The following is a 26,938-nucleotide window of genomic DNA, read 5'->3' on the forward strand; positions in this document are numbered from 1 at the left end:
TTGTTCAGGCTTTAATAATGTTTAAAGGGTTTCTACTTCTACCCTATTGAATTTTTTTAAAGAGGAACTATTTTTTTAGAGGTGGAAGAATACCAGATCGAAAGAATCACTATCTAAATAATTCACATCATAAAAATAGCACTGCTAAAAGCTTAACTGAGGCTGTTTCTCCTCTGCAGACCAAAGGCAATTCTAAAAAAAGAACAGCTCTAGATGTTTATTGGTTCCGAATATAATGATTGCTAACATTCAACCATGTTAGAAAGCATGGACAGCTGAATTAGACCTCTAACATCTCAATGTTAGAATTTTGACCTCGATCAAGAGATGTGTAGCTAAGCCTGAAATTCTTTTAAAATAATTCCCTGTTGCTCATGGCTTCAGGATCATGATTCATTTGATCTTTTAAAACAGATTTTCACTATTAAGAAATGCAAATATTGACTATGAAAAATGAAAGCATTAATTTAATATCATTTAAATTCGCACAGTGTTCTGGCCATACAAAATTAATCATTCAGACCATCTTATTCTATTCCACCAAATAATTTTCATAATAAATGTTAAAATTCTTATATCTTATTCTGAATCCAAGTAAGTGTAGGATGTATAAAAATGGTCACAGAACCTTTTTTTTTAAAGTCTTTAAGCATAAGTTAATGGATCAAGCAAAACAGGACATGTCTGGATCCAAAGATTTTATTATAACTCAATGTAACGCTACTGTAACTTTGTTTTAATGAAAGAAAATATAAGGACTTTAACTCATAAGAGATGTTTTATATATATCTTAATATAAGAGTGTGTCTTAGTCATTTAAATTATATATGACAATTATTCATTCAGTCAAGATTTACTAAGCATGCAAAGCTTAGGTGAAAAGAACAAACAAAACAAAACAAAATATATGTGAAAGAAAACCTGAGAAGAAGAAAAAATATATATATATAGATATACACACACACGTATATAGCAGCAGTAGGTCTCTTTCCAAGAGAAAGAGACCTGCCTTTACTTGTATAAAGGCAGAAATAGCCTGCCTTTACTTGTATGCCAATGGATTACTTTTATACCAATGGGAAGTTGTGAATTATTTACAATGTTGAGCATCAAATATGATGGACTATTTCACTTTGTTTATCATTGCTTTGATGTACTTTTTTTGCTTTATAGCATTTCTGACAAATATAATTTTTCTCCCTTTGGAAAACTTACTTTGGGACAGTTGTTAAAAATAGCATCCCATTCCCCTGCATTATGGTAGTTCTGCCCCCATGTACACTTATGGATTTACTACTCAGGAGTATCTACCAGATAAAGAAGTTGTAATAATTTGCCCAGTAATGAAATTTCTCTGTGCCTTAATTTTCTATCTGTGAAATGAGGATTCTATCATTTACTTAAGACTGTTGTTTTAACAATGAAATAGAATACTATCTGTACTGCATATAGCACAGAGTCTGGCACATGGTAAGTGCTTTATAAACATTACTTACTAGTAATAGTATTTTTATGATAATAAGGCATCTGGCCTCAAGTAGTTCACCATTTGTAAGGAAACCAGACATGTGCGCAGTGAAGTAGCAACACTTGTACATTTAGTGAAGACAAATTCAAACACATACCACAGGAGGTAGAGACTTCTTATTTAACTCTACCACTTCCCCTCCCTCCTTTAAATTAAACTTTAGTTTCCATTCTCCCCTAAAGGAAATCATAGATAAAATAATAAGAGAAGTTAATTTTTTATTTTAAAACCTATCAAGGACCTCGGTCTAGGTGACTTAAGTTTTTCCCCTTTGCCATGTAACCTTTCACTCTTCCAGCTAAAGGGATGGACCATAATTATCTATTCCCAGCAATGGATCCAGCCATAGGATTTGCTTTAGACAACAGAATGAGATAAAACCCGGCAGTGTGACAGTTACAAGCCTGAGGCCTAAGAGGCTCCTTCCTTCTATTTGCCCTCTTAAGGTTTTGTCTTCTCCATAAGAAGATCACTTTAGCGTTCTGGTCTTAAGAGAAGAAAAAAGAGACACGTGGAACAGAATGACCACAGCTGAGCAGCGTCGCCCAACCTAGAAAAAGCCAGTGTCCAACCTGCAGAGTTATGTGTCAATTATGTGCTTAACATCATATGCCACTGAAGTTTATGTTTGTTTGCTTTGCAGTTTCAATGTAGAAAAGCTGATCAATACAAAGCGTTCCAACTTGTGGGGGTATTAAAATTAAGTTTTACTTTTTTAAAATAACTTTTCATTTTTTCAAATCACTGCCTCTAATCATACTGCTCAATGTCTTCCTTCCATGATCCCATTACTTACCAGGCATCTTGGGCAAATTCTATAAACTCTCTTCAGTCATATATTAAAAAACAAACACACTGGAACCAAGATGGCAGAGTAGAAGGATATACTCTCACTCCCTCTTGTGAGAACACCAGAATCACAGCTAGCTGCTAGACAATCATCGACAGGAAGACACCGGAACTGACCAAAAAAGACACCCAACATCCAAAAACAAAGGAGAAGCCACAATGAGATGGTAGGAGGGGAGCAATCACAGCAAAATCAAATCCCATAACTGCTAGGTGGGTGACTCACAGACTGGAGAACACTTATACCACAGAAGTCCACCCACCGGAGTGAAGGTTCTGAGCCCCACGTCAGGCTTCCCAACCTGGGGGTCTGGCAAAGGGAGGAAGAATTCCTAGAGAATCAGACTTTGACGGCTAGCGGGATTTGACTGCAGGACTTCGACAGTACTAGGAGAAACAGAGACTCCACTCTTGGAGGGCACACACAAAGTAGTGTGTGCATCAGGACCCAGGGGAAGGAGCAGTGAACCCAGGGGAGACTAAACCAGACCTACATGCTACTGTTGGAGGGTCTCCTGCAGAGGCAGGGGGTGGCTGTGGCTCACCATGGGGACAAGGACACTGGCAGGAGAAGTTCTGGGAAGTACTCCTAGTACTGGCAGCAGAAGTTCTAGGAAGTACTCCTAGTACTCCAGACTCCAAGAGTCTTCCATTAGCCCTACCAAAGAGCCCAGGTAGGCTCCAGTGTTGGGTTGCCTCAGGCCAAAAAACCAACAGGGAGGGAACCCAGCCCAACCCATCAGCAGTCAAATGGATTAAAGTTTTACCTAGCTCTGCCCACCAGAACAACACTCAGCTCTACCCACCACCAGTCCCTCCCATCAGGAAAACTCCACAAGCCTCTTAGATAGCCTCATCCACCAGAGAGCAGACAGCAGAAGCACAAAGAACTACAATCCTGCAGCCTATGGAACAAAAACCACATTCACAGAAAGATAGACAACATGAAAAGGCAGAGGACTATGTACCAGATGAAGGAAAAAGATAAAACCCCAGAAAAACCACTAAATGAAGTGGAGATAGGCAACCTTCCAGAAAAGTAATTCAAAATAATGATAGTGAAGATGATCCAGGACCTTGGTAAAAGAATGGAGGCAAATATCGAGAAGATGCAAGAAATGTTTAACAAAGACCTAGAAGAATTAAAGAACAAACAAACAGAGATGAGCAATACAATAACTGAAATGAAAACTACACTAGAAGGAATCAATAGCAGAATAACTGAGGCAGAAGAACAGAAAAGTAACCTGGAAGACAGAATGGTGAAATTCACTGCTGCAGAACAGAGTAAAGAAAAAAGAAAGAAAAGAAATTAAGACAGCCTGAGTCATCAGGGACAATATTAAACACAACAACATTCACATTATAGGGGTCCCAGATGGAGAAGAGAGAGAGAAAGGACCTGACAAAATATCTGAAGAGATTATAGTCGAAAACTTCCCTAACATGGGAAAGGAAATAGCCAGGCAAGTCCAGGAAGCGCAGCGAGTCCCATACAAGATAAACCCAAGAAGAGACACACAGTAATCAAACTGGCAAAAAGTAAAGACAAATTATTGAAAGCAGCAAGAAACAAACAACAAATAACATACAAGGGAACTCCCATAAGGTTAACAGCCGATTTCTCAGCAGAAACTCTACAAGCCAGAAGGGAGTGGCATGATACGCTTAAAGTGATGAAAGGGAAGAAACTTCAACCAAGATTACTCTACCTGGCAAGGATCTCACTCAGATTCAATGGAGAAATCAAAACCTTTACAGACAAGCAAAAGCTAAGAGAATTCAGCACCACCAAACCAGCTCTACAACAAATGCTAACGGAACTTCTCTAAGTGGGAAACACAAGAGAAGAAAAGGACCTACAAAAACAAACCCAAAACAATTAAGAAAATGGTCACAGGAACATACATATTGATAATTACCTTAAACATGAATGAATTAAATGCTTCAACCAAAAGACACAGGCTTGCTGAATGGATACAAAAACAAGACCCATATATATGCTGTCTACAAGAGACCCACTTCAGACCTAGGGACACAAACAGACTGAAAGTGAGGGGATGGAAAAAGATATTCCATGCAAATGGAAATCAAAAGAAAGCTGGAGTAGCAATACTCGTATCAGATAAAATAGACTTTAAAATAAAGAATGTTACAAGAAACAAGGAAGGACACTACATAATGATCAAGGGAGCAATCCAAGAACAAGATATAACAAGTATAAATATATATGCACCCAACATAGGAGCACCTCAATACATAAGGCAACTGCTAACAGCCGTAAAAGAGGAAATCGACAGTAACCCAATCACAGTGGGGGGCATTAACACCTCACTCACACCAATGGACAGATCACCCAAAATGAAAATAAATAAGGAAACAGAAGCTTTAAATGACACAATAGACCAGACAGATTTAATTGATACTTATAGGACATTCCATCCAAAAACAGCAGATTACACTTTCTTCTCAAGTGCGCATGGAACATTCGCCAGGATAGATCACATCTTTGGTCACAAATCAAGCCTCAGTAAATTTAAGAAAAGTGAAATCATATCAAACATCTTTTTGGACCACAACGCTATGAGATTAGAAATGAATTACAAGGGGGATAACGTAAAAAACACAAACACGTGGAGGCTAAACACTACGTTACTAAAAAACCAAGCGATCACTGAAGAAAACAAAGAGAAAATCAAAAAACACCTAGAGACAAATGACAATGAAAACACAACAATCCAAAACCTATGGGATGCTGCAAAAGCAGTTCTAAGAGGGAAGTTTATAGCTATGCAAGCCTACCTCAAGAAACAAGAAAAATCTCATATAAATAATCTAAACTTACACCTAAAGGAACTAGAGAAAGAAGAACAAACAAAACCCAAAGTTAGCAGAAGGAAAGAAATCATAAAGATCAGAGCAGAAGTAAATGAAATAGAAACAAAGACAACAAAAGGAAAGATCAATAAAACTAAAAGCTGGTTCTCTGAGAAGATAAACAAAATGGATAAACCATTAACCAGACTCATCAAGAAAAAGAGGGAGAGGACTCAAAACAATAAAATTAGAAATGAAAAAGGAGAAGTTACAACAGACACCGCAGAAATACAAAGCATCCTAACATACTACTACAAGCAACACTATGCCAATAAAATGGACAACCTGGAAAAAATGGACAAATTCTTAGAAAGGCATAACCTTCCAAGACTGAACCAGGAAGAAATAGAAAATAGGAACAGATCAATCACAAGTAATGAAATTGAAACTGTGATTAAAAATCTTCCAACAAACAAAAGTCCAGGACCAGATGGCTTCACAGGAGAATTCTATCAAACATTTACAGAAGAGCTAACACCCATCCTTTTCACACTCTTCCAAAAAACTGCAGAGGAAGGGACACTGCCAAACTCATTCTATGAGGCCACCATCACCCTGATACCAAAACCAGACAAAGATACTACAAAAAAAGAAAATTACAGACCAATATCACTCATGAATATAGATGCAAAAATCCTCAACAAAATACTAGCAAACAGAATCCACCAACACAGTAAAAGGATCATATACCATGATCAAGTGGGATTTATCCCAGGGATGCAAGGATTCTTCAATATATGCAGGTCAATCACTGTGATACACCATATTAACAAATTGAAGAATAAAAACCATATGATCATCTCAATAGATGCAGAAAAAGCTTTTGACAAAATTCAGCACCCATTTATGATAAAAACTCTCCAGATAGTGGGCAGAAAGGGAACCTACTTCAACATAATAAAGGCCATATACAACAAACCCACAGCAAACATCATTCTCAATGGCAAAAAACTGAAACCATTTCCTCTAAGATCAGGAACAAGACAAGGCTGTCCACTCTCACCGCTATTATTCAACATAGTTATAGAAATCCTGGCCTCGGCAATCACAGAAGAAAAAGAAATAAAAGGAATACAAATTGGAAAAGAAGAAGTAAAACTGTCACTGTTTGCAGATGACATGATACCATACATAGAGAATCCTAAAGATGCCACCAGAAAATTACTAGAGCTAATCAATGAATTTGGTAAAGTTGTAGGATACAAAATTAATGCACAGAAATCTCTTGCATTCCTATACACTAATGATGAAAAATCTAAAAGAGAAATTAATGAAACACTCCCATTTACCACTGCAACATAAAGAATAAAATACCTAGGAATAAACCTACCTAGGGAGACAAAAGACCTGTACTCAGAAAACTATAAGACACTGATGAAAGAAATTAAAGGTGATACCAACAGATGGAGAGATATACCATGTTCTTGGGTTGGAAGAATCAATATTGTGAAAATGACTGTATGACCCAAAGCAATCTACAGATTCAATGCAATCCCTATCAAATTACCAATGGCATTTTTTACGGAACTAGAACAAAAAATCTTAAAATCTGTATGGAGACACAAAAGACCCCGAATAGCCAAAGCAGTCCTCAGGGAAAAAAACGGAGCTGGAGGAATTGGACTCCCTGACTGCAGACTATACTACAAAGCTACAGTAATGAAGACAATATGGTAGTGGCAATGAAAACAGAAACATAGATCAATGGAACAAGACAGAAAGCCCAGAGGTAAACCCATGTACCTATGGTCAACTAATCTATGACAAAGGAGGCAAAGATATACAATGGAGAAAAGACGGTCTCTTCAATACGTGGTGCTGGGAAAACTGGACAGCTACATGTAAAAGAATGAAATTAGAACCCTCCCTAACACCATACACAAAAATAAACTCAAAATGGATTGGAGACCTAAATGTAAGACCAGACACTATAAAACTCTTAGAGGAAAACATAGGAAGAACACTCTTTGACATAAATCACAGCAAGATCTTTTTTGATCTACCTCCTAGAGTAATGGAAATAAAAACAAAAATAAACAAATGGGACCTAATGAAACTTAAAAGCTTTTGCACAGCAAAGGAAACCATATACAAGACAAAAAGACAACCCTCAGAATGGGAGAAAATATTTGCAAATGAAGCAACGGACAAAGGATTAATCTCCAAAAGATATAAACAGCTCATGCAGCTCAACAAACAACCCAATCAAAGAATGGGCAGAAGACCTAAATAGACATTTCTCCAAAGAAGATCTACAGATGGCCAAGAAGCACATGAAAAGTGGCTCAACATCACTAATTATTAGAGAAATGCAAATCAAAACTACAATGAGGTATCATCTCACACCAGTTAGAATGGGCATCATCAGAAAATCTACAAACAACAAATGCTGGACAGGGTGTGGAGAAAAGGGAACCCTCTTGCACTGTTGGTGGGAATGTAAACTGATACAGCCACTATGGAGAACAGTATGGAGGTTCCTTAAAAAACTCAAAATAGAATTACCATATGATCCAGCAATTCCACTGCTGGGCATATACCCAGAGAAAACCATAATTCAAAAATACACATGTACCCCAATGTTCATTGCAGCCCTATTTACAATAGCCAGGTCATGGAAGCAACCTAAATGCCCATCGACAAATGGATAAAGAAGAAGTGGTACATATATACAATAGAATATTACTCAGCCACAAAAAGGAAGGAAATTGGTCATTTGTTGATATGTGGATGGATCTAGAGAGTGTCATACAGAGTGAAGTAAGTCAGAAAGAGAAAAACAAATATTGTATATTAATGCATATATGTGGAACCTAGAAAAATTGTACAGATGAACTGGTCTGCAGGGCAGAAATAGAGACACAGATGTAGTGAACGAATGTATGGACACCAAGGGGGGAAAGCAGCGGTGGGTATGGGTGGGATGAATTGGGAGATTGGGATTGACATGTATACACTGATGTGTATAAAATGGATGACTAATAAGGACCTGCTGTGTTAAAAAAAAAAAAAAAAAACAACAACAACAAGCACATAGCAAAACAGTGATCCTGGCATAAAGACAGATATATATATATATATATATATATCAATGGAAAAGAATACAGAACCCAGAAATAAACCCTCACATAAATGGTCATATGGTTTTTAACAAGGTTGTCAAGACCATTCAGTAGGGAAAGGACAGTCTTTTTTTTTTTTTTTTTTTTTTTTTTACAAATAATGTTGGGAAACTAGGTCTGCACATATGAAAGAATGAAAATGGATGCTTTCCTTACACTATATATAAGTATTAAGTCAAAATGGATCAAAGACATAAGTGTAAGAGCAAAATTTTACATTTCTTAGAAGATGATATAAGGGGAAAACTTCATGATATTGGATTTGGTAAAGATTTCTTAGATTAAACACCACAAGCATAGGCAACAGAAGAAAAAATTAGACAAACTGTACTCCAAAGGCTTTGTATATAAAGGATACTGTCAACAAAGTGAAAAGGCAACCCACAACATGGGAGAAAATATTTGTAAATCATATATCGGATAATGGATTAATATCCAGAATATATATAGAACTCTTAGAACTCTGCAACAACAAAAACAGTATTTTTAAAAATGGGCAGGGCTTCCCTGGTGGCCCAGTGGTTGAGCGTCCGCCTGCTGATGCAGGGGACGCGGGTTCGCGCCCCGGTCCGGGAGGATCCCACATGCCGCGGAGCGGCTGGGCCCATGAGCCATGGCCCTGAGAGCCTGCGCGTCCAGAACCTGTGCTCCGCAGCGGGAGAGGCCACAGCAGTGAGAGGCCCACGTACCGCACCAAAAAAAAAAAAAAAAATAAGGCAAAGAAATTCAATAGACGTATCTCCAAAGAAGATACACAAATGGCTAATAAACACATGAAAAGATGACCAAAATCAGTAATTATTAGGGGAATGAAAATCAAAATCATAATGAGATACTACTTTAGACCCACTGGAATGGCCACTGTCAAAAATAAAAATAAAAAAAACAGAAACTGAGTGTTGGTGAGAAGGTAGAGAAATTAGATATCTGAACGTATCTGTTTACAGTAACATTATTCACAATAGCCAAAATGTGGAGACAAAGTATCCATTGATAGATGAATGGATAAACAAAATGTGCACACACACACGCACAGAGGAATATTATTCGAAAGGAAGGAAATTCCAACGCATAAAAGAACGGCATGGATGAAAACACTATGCTAAGTGAAATATGCCAGTCATAAAGGGAGAAATATTGTGTGATTCCACTTAAATGAAATACCTAAAGTAGTCAAATTCATAGGGGCAGAAAATAGAATGGTGGCTGCCAGGGACTGGGGATGAGGGTAATGGGGGGTTAGTATTTAATGAGTACAAAGTTTCAGTTTGGGAAGATTAAAAAGTTAGGGAGACGGATGACAGTGATGGCTGCACAGTGACAGAAATATACTGAATTCCATGCTTAGTTACCAGCACTTGGTTAAAATGGTAAACTTCATGTTATGCGCGTATTACCACAATAAAATAAACACACACCGTATAAGCAAACACCTGATTCCAGACCAGATTCATCCATTGGAACAATGATCTTCTCTGGGTCACTAAGTAGATCTCAAACTTAGGGTCCTATAGTGGGGACAGGTTGGGTGAAGAAAGCAAGTTGTGTTTGCTGTTGTTTGTATTTGTTTTTTTTCATCTCCTCCTATCCTCTTCTAGTTCTAGCTGTCCAGGGTTCAAGTCTAAAAGGGAGGAGAGAGGCATAAGGGCCAATTTCAACGGAATAAGCCAGTCAATTCTGGCAGGGATGTTTCATGTCTTGTTCTGGCTTGGTCTGATCTGACTGCGTGTGGTGGCCTCTGCTGGGATTTGGTTTCCAGGTGTGGTGTGCTCTTCCAAGATTTCTCTCACTCTGCTTGGCTCTGCTCTCACTGCAGTCCTGTAGCAAGACTGCTAATTCTGTAACTCAGCAAGTATCCAGGCAGGGAGTGAGATGCCAACCTCTCTTTAATGTTGCCTGTAATTTACTTCAAAATATTTCAGTATAGACCGTGGGATATAATGACTTGTGTACTGAATTCATTCTCTTGGAAACAGTCTACATTTTATGCACTTTAATCAGAAATGCACAGTCCACTGAAGACTAGCTACCATCTGAAGACTTCAATCAGAGATCCATGGATGGCTAAGACAAGTATTGTAAATATCCCTGCATAAATCTTCACTAGAGGATTTTTTAACTAGGATAAAGTGTTTGAAAATAAGTTTTTACTTATGAAAAGAGTAAAGTTTAACTCTGGGGGTGGCTAAAATGTCTGCCCTTGCATAAACAGGGTGAAACAGAAAGAATACGGCCACCCTCACAGCCTAACATAATTAGAGAAGTATCTTTAGTCCATAACCCTATATTCCCTCCTGCCCTTCCCCCATTTCAAACCCATGGAAGGATTGTTAACTTGATTCAATTAGAACACTAGGTGATCATGCCATCAGAGCGCTGTTGCAAATTCTTCATGCAACCACTTGTCAAAATACCTAATATAGTGGGAATTCCTCAAGCTTACAGAAAAGGACATATGACTATCTTTGCTTGCTAATAAAGTTTGCATGAGTTGCAAAAGTTGTCCCAGGCACATAGTAGGTGCTCAATAATGTTTGTTGAATAAATGAATTGCATAGGAATGTTAAAATACCTACTACTTTTTTTGTTTGCAAAAGGGAAATGAGGGTGGTCTGAGAATTGAGCAGTTAGGAAAAAATTATAAAGTGAAATCTAGGGCTTCCCTGGTGGCGCAGTGGTTGAGCGTCCGCCTGCCGATGCAGGGGACACGGGTTCGTGCCCCGGTCTGGGAAGATCCCACATGCCGCGGAGCGGCTGGGCCCGTGAGCCGTGGCCGCTGAGCCTGTGCATCCGGAGCCTGTGCTCCGCAATGGGAGAGGCCACGACAGTGAGAGGCCTGTGTACAGCAAGGAAAAAAAAAAAAAAAAAAGTGAAATCTAGTACAAAGTGACAATTGGCTGTAGCTAGCTAGCTGAATAAGTAGATAGATAATTGAATGGTTGGTTTCATTGTTGCTTCTGTCAGTTTGTAATGGTTAAAGAGTTCATGTACCGTTCTCTTTACATTCCTATCCTCTTCTTAGAGTTGGGAATAATGCATCCTCTTGTAACACATTCCATAGGACACCAAGTTAAGTATCTCCCTTGAGCCCAATTACACCCTCTTGCAAACAGGAACCCTGCTACTCTCCTGGAGTCATGGAATCTCAGAGGAATAGCAGCTGCAGTAGCAGCTGTAATGCTGAATAGAACCTTAATAGCCTAGGAGGCCAGTGAACAATGAATTAAAATAAACCAACTATAATTAGTAATAAAAGCCTTAAAATAACTGTACTCGTGAGATAGTATTGGTCATATCCTTGCTGTGTTCTGGAAATAATAGAATTATTTTTTTCACCAATGTAACTACAATAGTAATTAAAAGCTGATTTAGGATCAAAGGCAACCTCAAGGTTATAAACATTAAGTCGCCGGCTCTGAAAGTGTTAAGTATCTAGTTCATTTCACATCTTTACCTTTTAAAAAGCAAGTGGTAAGGGGCTTTTGGAGCTTGTTTTTAAAAAATGAGCAAAATCAGCTAACAAGTGAAGCAAGTCACTCATTTTTTTTTTTTTTCCTAAGAGGTTTTGGGGAGAGAGGACACAAGGCATCCTGGGGGGGAAGAAAAGTTTGTTTACACTGTGTTCTCTATCTGGATAAGGAATGTTCTAATTGCTAACCTCCATGATATAACACATGAAAGAAATTTGGAAATGGTGATGAATAATGTAGGCAAAAGTAGTTGAATGATGCTAAGCTGAAGAGGTGAGATTTGATTAGGCTGAGAAAGTTCTACCCGTTTCTGTGTGGTACAAATACCTACGGTTGTAGTTCTCTGTTTCATAATCATTTATTGTCATATTTTTAAAAACTGTATACTTGATGAAATTATCATCTCTAGATACAAGCACAAAACCCTAGCAGTGAGAATGTATCAAAATCATTAAGGGCGATGTTAAAAAAAAATGTCGTATTAGATACAGTGTTTTGGAATCAGCAATAATATTGTATTAACAGGGAGTTTCCAAAGGAAACACAGGGTAATCTCAGGTGGCTGGTATTGGAAATAGTGAGCAAAACAAAGTCTTGTCCTCATGGAGTTCACAGTCCAGTGTGAGAGACAGACATTAATCTACTAAGGACACTGATCCACATACAATGACAACGCTATGTGCTACACACAGAAGTCCAGGGGGCCAGAAAAATGTACGGCAGAAGAATTAGCCTAGTCAGCGGAAGGCAGAGAGGCAGTCAGAGGATGAATCCCTGAAGGAGAGCTCTTTGCTGAGATATGTAACATGACTACTAGGTAAAGGGGCCATGAAGAAGGGCAGGAGGTGGACAGGAGTCGGGTGATTTCAGCCTGTGCAAAAAAGTTCCACGGCTAAAGGTAACATGGCACGTAAGAGGGACTTAAAAAAGCCACTTTTTTCCCATAACAAAGGTGTTTTGAAAGTGTGCTGATTCTGTTAATCAGGAATGGCCAATCTATGACATGAGTATTTCCTCTTCTCTATACTGTGCTGCTAGCATCCTTTACTGTGTTGAGACATAGCTCCAGAATATTTCTACACATAGCAATCCAGGAATTCACCAAAGCAAGCAACATCCTATTTGTTAGCCCTATCACAGAAGGAAGGAAACGAGTCTTTACTAATCTGTAGTTCCCCAAAGTCTAAGTGCCTTTCATATGCTAAGTCCTCAATAAACATTGAGTAACTCAAAGCACAAAGGAAGATCATGAACTATGACAGTGACAAGATCATAAGCTATGATGTATTATTTGTTAAAAAATATTATTGAGCAGCTACCAACTGCTAAACTTTTTTTTTTCCTGGTTCCAGTGGATAGAATCACAATCAAGACAGATAAAAGGGGATAGAATCACAATCAAGACAGAAAAAGTCTTTAATCTTATGAAGGATATATATGTTAACGGGGTCAAAAGAGATCACAGTAATGTAATTAAATCAATAAACAAAAATGGTAGATTGTGTAAATGCTCTAACGATAATAAATGGATTGATGACAGAACAACATATGTTGGTCAAAAAAGCCCTCTCGGGCTTCCCTGGTGGCGCAGTGATTGAGAGTCCGCCTGCCGATGCAGGGGACACAGGTTCGTGCCCCGGTCCAGGAAGATCCCACATGCCGCGGAACGGCTGGGCCCGTGAGCCATGGCTGCTGAGCCTGCACGTCCGGAGCCTGTGCTCCACAACGGGAGAGGCCACAACAGTGAGAGGCCCGCGTACCGTAAAAAAAAAAAAAAAAAAAAAAAAAGCCCTCTCTAATTAGGTAATATTTGAACTGAGACCTGAAGGATGAGGACAAGTGCCCTCTGGTGAGGCATAGACAAAGAGATGCCAGACATAGAACTCTCAGGGTGAAGAAGGGCTGGGATATTCCAGGAAAAGAAGCAGCTCACATTGGCTGGAGAGTGGTGAGCGAGCAGGAGAGAGGTGTGTCAGGGGGCTGGAGGGCTAAGTAAGTTATGCAGGGCTGTTTAGGTCCAGGTGAAGAGGTTAGATTTTCTTCTGAGACCAAGGGGAAGTGAATAAAGAGTTTCAGGCAGGGGAATGATGTATTTCACAAGGATCACTCCAAATGTTTGATGTAGAAGAACTGCACTGCAGAGGGGCAAGCATGATAGCAGGAAAATATACCCTGATCACCAGTGATCACATGGCTCTGTAAACAGAGAAAGTGTCTCTGTTTTGGCTGCAAGGGATAAATGAAAGAAAGCAGAACAAACATGTCAACATACTGAGGTGAAAATGAAACATTTGCCAGAAAAATATTATGGCATGATCAAGTTATCTAACAGAAACAAAATAAGTAAAAAATGTATGAATAAATGAGTAAATCAAACCCAAACATGAACTGAGGCATTTGTTCATACAAGGCATCACAAGTAGAATACCTAGCTTCACAAAGGTGCTTTTGATACTAACTATAACTTGTAACATGATCCTATCCTTAATTCCCATTCCATCAGGCAAATATTTTCATATTTATATATAGGCATATTGCTTTGAAAGCAATATTTGTCTGTTATCTGGCATCAAAAAAAAGTGCATGCTTCAGATTAACTTTTTACTGGAACTACAAAGGACATTCTTCTAATGATATTCTGATTGATGTCAAGGAACACACTGTTTTAATTCATTCCAACTGTGACAATTTGTGTTCATTTCCTTTCCCCATCAGAGAGTGTACCTTCTGCTTGTGGCCACCTGATTCTTGACACTAGGTTATCCACAGTCACGATTTCACCCTGATCCCTGATTTTTGACCTTGGCTTTTTGACCTCTCCCATTTCTTACCAAAAGAGTAGTACTCTTTTGGCTTCTGACCTAAGCTTTTCTCATTAGCAGGCACTAATGAGCACTTCAGTCAAAGCAGAAAGAAGACCTCGTCACACTTCTACTTCTCTTGGAACTTATGTACTGCCAGGCCTCACTACAAATCCAAAGAACATTGGGATCAAAATATATTTACAGACTTGTCATCACACAAATAAAAGGTTCTACTTTGGATATATCTTACGAACTCAGCAGAAGCCCACAGTATTTGAGTCAAACAAATTTCTACTTTTTTTCACTGTATCTTTCATAGAGTTACTGGAATAAATGGACATCCAACATATTTAAAGTATCTATTGCGTTCCAGACACTACTCCGTTTACCATCTATTTCCTGATTTAATCATGATAACAAGGTCAAAAGATGGTTTCTATTATACTTCTCACTTTACAGGTTAAGAAACTATAACCTGACTATGTTAAATGGCTGGGCAGTATTTTACAGTTAGAAAAATGGTCAACACAGATTTCATCTCAAGCCTGTATTGCTCTAAAACACTCACCCTTACTTAGCTACTAGCTAGACTGTCATCCAGGAAAGAAGTGAAATGCTTATTCCCCCATGCTATATACCATGCTTTATTCTTTTGTTTAAAAAAAGATTTAATTTATGCCGTAACACAAAAATAGGATGTTTTAAGGAAAAAAAATCATATATGAGTTGAAAGCTTAATTATTATTATACCAGCTTATCTAGACAAAAAGATTTAAAGTATTAATAACAACATTAATTTTCCCCACAGATTATTTTGGGATTGACATAATGTCAAACAGCAGGCCAGCTGTTCAAATTATAAATCACCAATTCTTAAGAAAAGTGTCTAAAACCCAAGTTACACCTTTAATATATTCAACTGAATTTTAGCATCATGGCTAACTTTTCTCACTCGAGTGAATTATCTTTCATTCTGTCTCTAAACATGATGGGAAAATGTTTATTTTCAAACAATGTGTTTTAAAATTTGCAGAATATTGGAAATTCTGCTTCATGGCTAGAAAACTCAGTTTAATAATTCAAACCTCTGTCTTCCTAGGTGGGCTTTGCAATTGCAATGAAAAGTTAGGAAGCATAAGACTGCCTACCTTCCCCAGGAAGCAAACTCTTAGCATACCGATCAGAACACTTTCCTCTTTGTCTTCAATGGATCAATACTACTGAGGCTGCCAAAGTATCTACCCAACAGAGGACTCCATTTCAGAATTCACCAATGAAATGTCTTCAAACACAGCAACTGAGATGATCTGCAACTCATAAATTTCTTAGCTCCTCTGACCATAGCTTACATGTACCTAATATCAAGAGTTCTTATTCCAAGTCTTTTACATTATAGCAATTTCCTTTGGGATTATATTGCAGTAAGTAAAACTCTCTTTGGGAACTATTTAATTTTTCCTCAGCTTGTTCTTTTTCCTAACCCCTCCTCCCCAAATCCCACAGACTTGTCAGTTTTAGAGTTGAAGTATCAGCTTTATCATAAAGTTTATTCTCTGTAGGCATGAAAAAGCAAAACCAAAGTGAAAGAAATGAAAAGAAAGAAAAAACCCTGGAAATCTCTAGAAAGCACACATACATACATACACACAAACAAGCCATCTTATAAGAAAAACAAAAAAGACCAAAAACTCCACAAAAAAAATACAAAATTGTCTCCTGTCACAGGTTCAAAAGTCAGACATTCCCATGTTTTTTAAAAAGTAAAATGAATGACAATAAACAATGATAAATTCCTTTTAGTTGTAGGATTCTTTATAGTTTTCAGAGTGTTGTTACATATGTTATCTCATTGCCTTTTTAAAACCTTTGAACAAGTCTAGTGTAATGTGCCTCGATATTATATTACGTTTCTATTTTATGAAAGAAAACTGTAAATAAGGTTAGATATTCAAAAAAGCAAAACAAACCACGTACTAAAGAGAGAAAAGGCATCCATGAAGACAGCAAAGACAGTTGAGCTTCGAAAAAGCACAAAATGAACTACAGCTTGGAACTTTTCCAAAATCTCATTCACCAACTGGCTAACACTTCGATTGAAACACACTGGGTAACAGGAAGAACTCTCAGGGTGAGAACCACCAGCTCTGAGACAGCCTCATTAGAACACGTCAAGTCTCCCCTCCAATATGAACATTCTTTCTCCTGTGCAAAGGTGTAATAATATATACAACAAATGAAAAGGGCACATGGTCATGTGCGCGTTTAACAGAATAGCCAAGTCAGGATGGTTGCTTAGCTGGAAAGCAAGACCACACCAATGAAAAATGTAAACATATAAAATCGAAACTTGATGGAGGCATAGACGGTGGACTTTATGATGTGTATGGATATCAGTATAATTTTTTTCAAGTTTTTTGTTATCAGTTCATTCACTTAACCAACTTTCTTTAAGCACCTACATGTCAGGCCCTGGGGGTTACAAAATGATTAAGGCACCATCTTTATCAGTAAGAAGCTCCTGGCCTAGAGATGAAATCAAGGAGTAGGAGAATTATGGTAAGTGATAAACTGAGAGCATAATGAGGCCCTGGATAACTAACTTAGCCTGGGAGGAGGGAGGAATAGCTCTTGGCATGCCTTTTCCCCCCCATATACGTGAGCAGCAAGAAAGGTTAGAATCCTGACTGTGAACAAGAAAAATACCAAATGAGGCTACTGCTGATTTGCATATTCACTTAGGAACAAGCATTCACAGATGCTTTGATTGCATGAACCCAGAAGTGGGCTTTTGGTTTATGACACACGTGCTGTCATTCCAGGGGATTACCTGGAGAAGAGCTTCAACAGGGGCTGCTCTCAAAACACCATACAGAGCCGTCTGGATGTCCTCGTTGAATCTGGAAGACACGAAGAGCATCGACTAAAGCTATCAGCTTACCTCAGACACAAAGGTAGTGCTGAGAATAAGTGACAGGAAATATCCACACCAAAAAGATCTGCCCACCTAACTACCAAGGACAGATGTGGATTACAGGTTTATCTCAGAACTGACAGGTTTCTGCATTTCAGAAGCATCATGCCGGAGTGGGTGATGGAAGAGCTTTGCATTAATAAAACCAAGATCCCGATTCACTGGGAAATCTTGGGTTTCTTTTTTGATCTAAACTCAGTTTGGAAATACTAGATTAACCCGATAGAGCCAGTTTTCTTCTGTCTCAGTTGCTGCTTCCATGAGAATTTGAGCAGATTCTGAAATGCAATGCCTGTCACTATAACCATTAACAAACATGATATGGAAAGTAAAGAAAAAAATGTCTTAAAAAAAACAAACATTTTTTTTTTTTAAACCACATCTCTAGCTTTTAATAGTTTTGCTTTCCTCCCAAGCTCTTTATTTGTCTCTCTATTGGGTGACTGAATACATTTCATCATTTATAGAGAGATAATCATTAAGTCATTATTTATCTTAGGTTCAGACTTAATTCAATCTAGAGCAAAGGAATGCAATGAAACAAGCATTATGAAAGCTGCAAAACAGGACACCTTATTTTGTGTCGATATCCCAAGTACGCCTTTATATTGCGTTCAATCTTACATGAGAATCTTAGAGAATTTACAACAAACAACAGTAACATACTTGTGAATCTCCCTAATGTTGGTAACACAAGTTAGAAACAATAGCAACAACAGAATTACATTTGGGCCCTCTCCAAGTGTAAGCATGAAAATGAAGGTGACGGCATTTAGGGATATGCACAAGTGTAGAGAAACCTGATGATTTTATCAGGCTTTTGCATAACTTTGGGACTTTTCTCTGAGTTCTGATAGGCAATCAAATGAAAATTGTCAATTGTGATCATTGGAAAATACTTAGCAAAATCTGACACTGGAGCTCTAAAATGCTTCTCACTACATTTCTGGAACTATAATCGTAAAATAAACCCAGGGGAAAAAGACAGATATGTTGGCCCCTATTTCCAAAGTAACCGTCCTAACCGCTAATGTTTAATGAATGTCAGTTCTAGATAGCTTTGCTTCTTGGGCCTAGTTTTTCAAGAAGGAAACTGAAACTCTCTGCATAAAACTGTTTTGATGGGCATGATAGTTTTCCTTGCCTTTGAAAGGAAGATAACAATAATTAATCACTTAAAGCTTCCATGGATGAGGTTATTTTGTTTTCCTATTAAAAAATAAAAAATCATCAGGCTCTTTGCAAACAGGATCTAATTAATACAACTGGTTTCCTCATAATCATCAACCTCTCAGGACAAATTTTGTACTCTTGATGTTCAAGGTGCAAGGAATTCCTTTAGTCTTAATTTAGGGAGAAAATCACTGGCCACCAGAGTTTACCAAATACTACTGTCAAGAGATAAGCTCATAAGAATGACAGGTTTCATTTACCAGAAAATATTAAAATCCTGTCAATGTAATTTCTATCAAGAAGGTTTTCACTGAAATAATAAAAAATGAATGAAGGAAATCAAATGGAGTCATCTAGTTAAATATTCATCTTCTAATCTTTAGGGAGGTGTTTATTATACTTTGAACACCTGGCCTTTGGTAGCATGCTGTCTGATTTTAAACTTGTTATCCTGCCATAGCAAATTCCAAGAGGGCTGTAAATTAAGCCCATTATTATGAAAAAGCCAAAGTAACAAAGTGCCCTCCTTCTCAATCCAGGAATGATCTAAGGAAACTGATTCTAAGAAAAAATGCCTAGATACTTCTAGGGCCTGGGCTTAGGGGAAGCAAGTGAAGCTGCTATGGTGCAAATCGGAAGCAGGCCCTTGCTCAGAGGTGCTGAGATTCTCCACTTGCATGACATTCACAGGACAGGTCTCCTTAAATTTTGAACCCTGGGCACCTCATTCACTTTAGCCAGGTCCTGGCCCTAAGTCCTCTGGCACTTGTGACGATGGGATTTAATTTTCCAGTTTTACTGATATACATGAAAATAACAATAAAAATATGTATCATGTATTTGAGAGAATTCTAAGACAGTATGTTCTCCACAATTGCAACTTAAATAAAAAGACATACTTTTTGACACATATGATAGAGAAAATCAATGCAGAGATCTACAATAAGTAGAAGGGGTGAGAAATGAGGCAAGGTGTGAAAAGAGAACGCTTCGCAGGCTATTTCCTAACCTCATTCCCCATTCCCCGCCCTTGCAGGAGGTGCACTGGACAGAAGCAGTCAGCTGTGCTAGGGAAAAAAAACGAGTAGATTTGGGGAAGAAAGAAAAGTAAAAAAGAAAGAAACACAGCATGCATAAGGCACAGAACTTAAGAAGGCATATGACTGACTCACTGAAACAAAACAAAAAGTAAAACAATCAAAATGCCTAGGTGGAAGGTGGAAGGGAAATGGTTCCAGAAACCAGGATTTCACTCTTTGATTCAAATCTGAATCTTGTCATATTAGGTGAACTTTTTGAAGGGAGTTAATTTCTGTGAAACAGGTTCCTCATCTATCAAGTAAGAATGAGAGAAACAACAGTAAATCAAAATCATAGCAATAGTAACCTACTGGAGTATTACCCATGTGCCAAGCTCTTTGAATAAGCATTATGTCAGTACTGTGGCAAAGCCCTGGGAGACAGATATTGTTCCTATTTACCAAAAAGGAAATTCTGATGATAACATAATGCATTACATTATAAACACACACACACACACAGCATAATGATAATATAATACATTATTTTATATATATACATATATATACACATATGTATGTGTACGTGTGTGTGTGTATGTATATAAAGCTCTTAGTGAGGCATGAAGTTGTGGAAACTCAAGAAAGCGTTGTTCTTATGGTGGTAAATTAACAGTCTATTTACTGAATCCTATTTTAATATAAGCAAAAGTTTTTAAAATTTCTTATTTGGCTCATCTTAATGTATTAGTTTATCTTTTTCCAGACATTCTTCCATCAATGTGAAAAGAATTAGCAAAAGAGGAGCAATAAGCATTGTCACCAATTTTCCCCAAAACGTATGACTAGAATTGAGGCTTTGGAAGTCCCAATGAATTCACTGACACTTATAAAAACAGAACATCACTGGCGTTAAGATACAAAGGGTAAGAAAGGGAGAAATTGGAGGCGGTGGATTTTCACAACAATACAAGTGAAATGCTAAGAAGCTTAGTGGGGATGGGAGCTGTCACACTGACAAAGCCAAGGCACCTGCTCTTGCTGGTGGCAAACCTAGATTGCAGGGACAGGGTTAGAAAACAGACTGAGGAGTTAAGATGAACACTGGGACTCGACAACCATCTTTGTTGGAACCAATAAATTTCTTGGGAGGTTGTGAGTTGACAAACAGAAACAAAATCCCCCAAGTGCTGTCAGTGGTTGTATAATACAGATACCTGCAGTTAATAATTTTATACTGTAGGAGTTTCAGGTTTCAGGTGTAAGTTGTTTTGTTTTGTTTTGCATTGAATTTTTATATTTTATCAAGGTCAAAATGTATATAACTTTTTAAAAATAGATCTTTATTGGAGTATAATTGGTTCACAATACTGTGTTTCTGTTGTACAACAGTGAATCGGCCATATGCATACATATATCCCCATATCCCCTCCCTCTTAGGCCTCCCTCCCACCCCTCTAGGTGGTCACAAAACACCGAGCTGATCTCCCTGTGCTATGCTGCTGCTTCCCACTAGATATTTTACATTTGGTAGTGTATATATGTCGATGCTACACTAACTTCGCCCCAGCTTCTCCCCCGACCCCATGTCCTCAAGTCCATTCTCTATGTCTACATCTTTATTCCTGCCCTGCCACTAGGTTCATCAGTACCATTATTTTTTTTTTATTCCATATATATGTGTTAGCGTACGGTATTTGTTTTTCTCTTTCTGACTTACTTCACTCTGTATGACAGTCTCTAGGTCTATCCACCTCACTACAAATAACTCAATTTCGTTTCTTTACATGGCTGAGTAATATTCCATTGTACACATGTGCCACATCTTCTTAATCCACTCATCTGTCGATGGACACTTAGGTTGCTTCCATGTCCTGGCTATTGTAAACAGTGCTGCAATGAACATTGTGGTACATGACTCTTTTTGAATTATGGTTTTCTCAGGGTATATGCCCAGCAGTGGGATTGCTGGGTCATATGGGAGTTCTACTTTTAATTTTTTAAGGAACCTCCATACTGTTCTCCATAGTGCTTGTATCAATTTACAGTCCCACCAACAGTGCAGGAGGGTTCCCTGTTCACCACACCCTTTCCAGCATTTACTGTTTCTAGATTTTTTGATAATGGCCATTCTGACCAGTGTGAGGTGATACCTCATTGTAATACTGATTTGCATTTCTCCAATAATTAGTGATGTTGAGCATCTTTTCATGTGCCTCTTGGCCATCAGTACGTCTTCTTTGGTGAAATGTCTATTTAGGTCTTCCACCCATTTTTTAATGGGATTGTTTGTTTTTTTGATATTGAGTTGTATGAGCTGTTTGTATATTTTGGAGATTAATCCTTTGTCCGATGTTTCATTTGCAAATATTTTCTCCCATTCTGCGGGTTGTCTTTTTATCTTGCTTATGGTTTCCTTTGCTGTACAAAAGCTTTTAAGTTTAATTAGGTCCCATTTATTTTTGCTTTTATTTTCATTACTCTAGGAGGTTGGTCAAAAAAGATCCTGCTGTGGTTTATGTCAAAGAGCATTTTTCCTATGTTTTCCTCTAAGAGTTTTATAGTGTCCAGTCTTATATTTAGGTCTCTAGTCCATTTTGAATCTATTTTTGTGTATGGTGTTAGGGAGTGTCCTAGTTTCATTCTTTTACATGTACCTGTCCAGTTTTCCCAGCACCACTTATTGAAGAGGCTGTCTTTTCTCCATTATATATCCTTGCCTCCTTTGTCATAGATTAGTTGACCATATGTACGTGGGTTTAACTCTGGGCTTTCTATCCTGCTCCACTGATCTATATTTCTGTTTTTGTGCCAGTACCATACTGTCTTGATTACTGTAGCTTTGTAGTATAGTTTGAAGTTAGGGACCCTGATTCCTCAAGCTCCGTTGTTCTTTCTCAAGATTCCTTTGGCTATTCAGGGTCTTTTGTGTTTCCATACAAATTGCAAAAATTTTTGTTCTAATTCTGTGAAGAATGCCATTGGTAGTTTGATAGGGATTGCATTGAATGTGTAGATTGCTTTGGGTAGTATAGTCATTTTCACAATATTGATTCTTTCATTCCAAGAACATGGTATATTTCTCCAGATGTTTATGTCATTTTAGATTTCTTCCTTCAGTGTTTTATATTTTTCTGAATACAAATCTTTCGCCTCCTTAGGTAGGTTTATTCCTAGGTATTTCATTCTTTTCGTTCTGATGGTAAATGGGATTGTTTCCTTAATTTCTCTTTCTGATCTTTCGTTGTTAGTGTATAGGAATGCAAGAGATTTCTGTGCATTAATTTGGTATCCTGCAACCTTACCAAATTCATTGATTAGTTCTAGTAATTTTCTGGTGGCATCTTTAGGATTTTCTATGTATAGTATCATATCATCTGCAACCAGCAACAGTTTTACTTCTTCTTTTCCAACCTGTATTCCTTTCATTTCTTTTTCTTCTCTGATTGCCATGGCTAGGACTTCCACAACTATGTTGAAGAAGAGTGGCAAGAGTGGACATCCTTGTCTTGTTCCTGACCTTAGTGGAGATGCTTTCAGTTTTTCAGCATTCAGTATGATGCTTGATGTGGGTTTGTCATATACGGCCTTTATTATGTTGAGGTAGTCTCCCTCTATGCCCATTTTCTTCAGAGTTTTTATCATAAATAGATGTTGAATTTTGTCAAGTTTTTTCTGCATATATTGAGATGATCATATGATTTTTATTCCTTAATTTGTTAATGTGGTGTATCACACTGATTGATTTGCACATATTGAAGCATCCTTGCATCCCTGGGATAAATCCCATTTGATCATGGTGTTGGATCCTTTCAATACGGTGTTGGATTCTGTTTGCTAGTATCTTGTTCAGGATTTTGGCATCTATGTTCATCAGTGATATTGGTCTATAATTTTTGTGTGTGTGGTATCTTTCTCTGGTTTTGGTATCAGGGTGATGGTGGCTTCATAGAATGAATCTGGGAGTGTTCCTCTATCTGCAATTTTTTGGAAGAGTTTGAAAAGGACTGGCATTAGCTCTTCTCTAAATGTTTGATAGAATTCCTGTGAAGCCATCTGGTCCTGGACTTTTCTTTGTTGGAAGATTTTAAATTACCGTTTCAATTTCATTACTTGTGATAGGTCTGTTTATACTTTCTAATTCTTCCTGGTTCAGTCTTGGAAAATTGTACCTTTCTAAGAATTTGTCCATTTCTTCGTGGTTGCCCATTTTATTGGCATACAGCTGTTTGTAGTAGGCTCTTATAATCCTTTGTATTTCTGCAGTGTCAGTTGTGCTTTCTCCTTTTTCATTTCTAATTTTATTGATTTGCGTCCTCTCCCTTTTTTTCTTGATGAGTCTGGCTAAGGGTTTATCCATTTTGTTTATCTTCTCAAAGAACCAGCTTTTAGTTTTATTGGTATTTGCTACTGTTTTCTTAGTTTCTATTTCATTTATTTCTGCTCAGATCTTTATTATTTCTTTCCTTCTACTGATTTTGGGTTTTCTTTGTTTTTCTTTCTCTAGTTGCTTTAGCTGTAGGGTTAGATTGTTTATTTGATATTTTTCTTGTTTCTTGAGGTGAGGTTGAATTGCTATAAACTTCCCTGTTAGAATTGCTTTTGCTCTGTCCCACAGGTTTTGGGTTGTTGTGTTTTTGTTGTCATCTGTTTCATCTGTTTCCATGTATTTTTTAAATTTCTTCTTTGATTTCTTCAGTGATCTCTCGGTTATTTAGTAGCACACTGTTTAGCCTCCATGTATTTGTGACTTTTACAGTTTTTTTTTTTCCTGTAATTGATTTCCAGTCTCATAGCGTTGTGGTCAGAAAAGATGCTTGATACAATTTCAATTTTCTTAAACTTTCTGAGGCTTGATTTGTGATGCAAGATGTAATCTATCCTAGAGAATGTTCCATGTGTACTTGAGAAGAAACTGTATTCTGCCACTTTCAGGTGGAATGTTCTATAAATATCAATTAAATCTATCTGGTCTGTCATTTAAAGCTTGTGTTTCCTTATTTATTTCCTGTTTGGATGATCTCTCCATTGGTGTAAGTGGGGTGTTAAAGTCCCCTACTATTATTGTGTTACTGTCAATTTCCCCTTTCATGGTTGTTAGCATTTGCCTTATGTAATGAGTGCTCCTATGTTGGGTGCATAAACATTTATAATTGTTGTATCTTCTTCTTGGACTGATCCTTTGATCATTATGTAGTGCCCTTCCGTATCTCTTGTAACAGTCTTCATTTTAAAGTCTATTTTATCTGATACGAGTATTGCTATTCCAGCTTTCTTTTGATTTCCATTTGCATGGAATATCTTTCTCCATCCCTTCACTTTCAGTCTGTATGTGTCTCTAGGTCTGAAGTGGGTCTCTTGTAGACAGCATATATATGGGTCTTCTTTTTGCATCCATTCAGCCAGTCTGTGTCTTTTGGTTGGGGTATTTAATCCATTTACATTCAAGATTACTATCTATATGTATGTTCCTATTACCATTTTCTTAATTTGGGGGGGTTTGTTTTTGGGGGTCTTGTTCTTCTCTTGTGTTTCCCACCTAGAGAAGTTTCTTTAGCATTTGTTGTAAAGCTGATTTGGTGGTACTGAATTCTCTTAGCTTTTGCTTGTCTGAAAAGTTTTTGATTTCTCCATCAAATCTGAATGAGATCCTTGCTGGGTAGAGTAATCTTGGTTGTAGGTTTGTCTCTTTCATCACTTTAATTACATCCTGCCACTCCCTTCCGGCTTGCAGAGTTTCTGCTGGAAAATCAGCTGATAACTTTATGGAGATTCTTTTGTATGTTATTTTTTGTTTTTCCCTTGCTGCTTTAAATATTTTTTCATTGAATTTAATTTTTGTTAGTTTGATTAATATGTGTCTTGGTGTGTTTCTCCTTGGGTTTTTCCTGTATGGGACTCTCCGTGCTTCCTGGACTTGGGTGACTATTTCGTTTCCCATGCTAGGGAAGTTTTCCACTATAATCTTTTCCAGTATTTTCTTAGACCCTTCCTTTTTGTCTTCTTCTCTGGGACCCCTATAATTTGAATGTTGGTGCATTTAGTGCTGTCCCAAAGGTCTCTGAGGTTGTCTTCGATTCTTTTCATTCTTCTTTCTTTACTCTGCTCCTTGGCAGTTATTTCCACCATTTTATCTTCCAGCTCACTTATTCATTCTTCTCCCTCAGTTATTCTGTTATCGAGTCCCTCTAGTGTCATTTCAGTTATTGTGCTGTTCATCTTGTTTGTTCTTTAATACTTCTAGATCTTTGTTAAACATTTCTTGTATTTTCTCAATCTGTGCCTCCATTCTATTTCCGAGGTTCTTGACCATCTTTACTATCATTACTCTGAATTCTTGTTCAGGTAGATTGCCTATTTCCTCTTCATTTATTTGGTCTTGTCAGTTTTTCCCTTGCTCCTTCGTCTGTGACATTATTTTCCGTCCTTTTTTTTTGGATGAGTGGGATTGTGTTCCTGTTTTACTGGTTGTTTGGCCTGAGGCTTCCAACACTGGAGTTTGTAGGCTGTTGGGTAGTGCTGGGTCTTGTTGCCGAGATGAGGACCTCTGGGAGACCTCACTCCAATGAATACTCCCTGGGGTCTGAGGTTCTCTGTTAACACTGTGGTTCGGACTTGGAGCTCCCACCACAGGAGCTTCAGCCCAACCCCCAGCTCATGAACCAATATCCCACAAGTTGCGTGGGGTGGCAAAAAAAAAAAAAAAAAGAGTACAATAACAAAGTAAAAAATAAAATTAGACTAGGAAACTAACAGATATCTTAGAAATAATATAAAAATATAGATGAGACAACTGGGAGGTAAAACAGTACCACAATAATAAAAAAGAGAAGAAAAACAAAGTGGAAAAGGCCTTGGTTGCAGAGAGCGGGGCCTAAGCAGGGGCAGGGTTTGGGCAGTAGGCGGGGCCTGTGCTTAGGACCCACAGGGCTGGAAAAGGCCCTGGGGTGCGTGGGGGGGTGGGGTTTAGGCTCAACGGAACAGAAGAAGCCCAGGCGTGCCTCCCACCTCTGGTCTCAGAGAGCAGGGGACCCACCTGGGAGCCCAGCAGGCTCAGTGTGTGGGGAAAACACCCTCCACTCCTGCTCCTCCTGTCCTGGAGGACCCCTCTGCCTGCCTCTCTAG

The 26,938-nt window shown here is 38.0% G+C and overlaps 1 long non-coding RNA gene across 1 annotated transcript in view; it reads right to left on the minus strand.

The window, feature by feature from the left end:
* LOC137220891 (uncharacterized) overlaps positions 1–26,938 on the minus strand; it is a 347,504-nt gene that overhangs the window by 237,202 nt on the left and 83,364 nt on the right. Inside the window, exon 2 of the long non-coding RNA XR_010941829.1 lies at positions 17,478–17,547. This is a non-coding gene — a long non-coding RNA (uncharacterized lncRNA). The remainder of the gene's footprint in view (positions 1–17,477; positions 17,548–26,938) is intronic.

Source organism: Pseudorca crassidens, chromosome 3 (genome assembly GCF_039906515.1).
Source record: "Pseudorca crassidens isolate mPseCra1 chromosome 3, mPseCra1.hap1, whole genome shotgun sequence".
Taxonomy (NCBI): Eukaryota; Metazoa; Chordata; class Mammalia; order Artiodactyla; family Delphinidae; genus Pseudorca; species Pseudorca crassidens.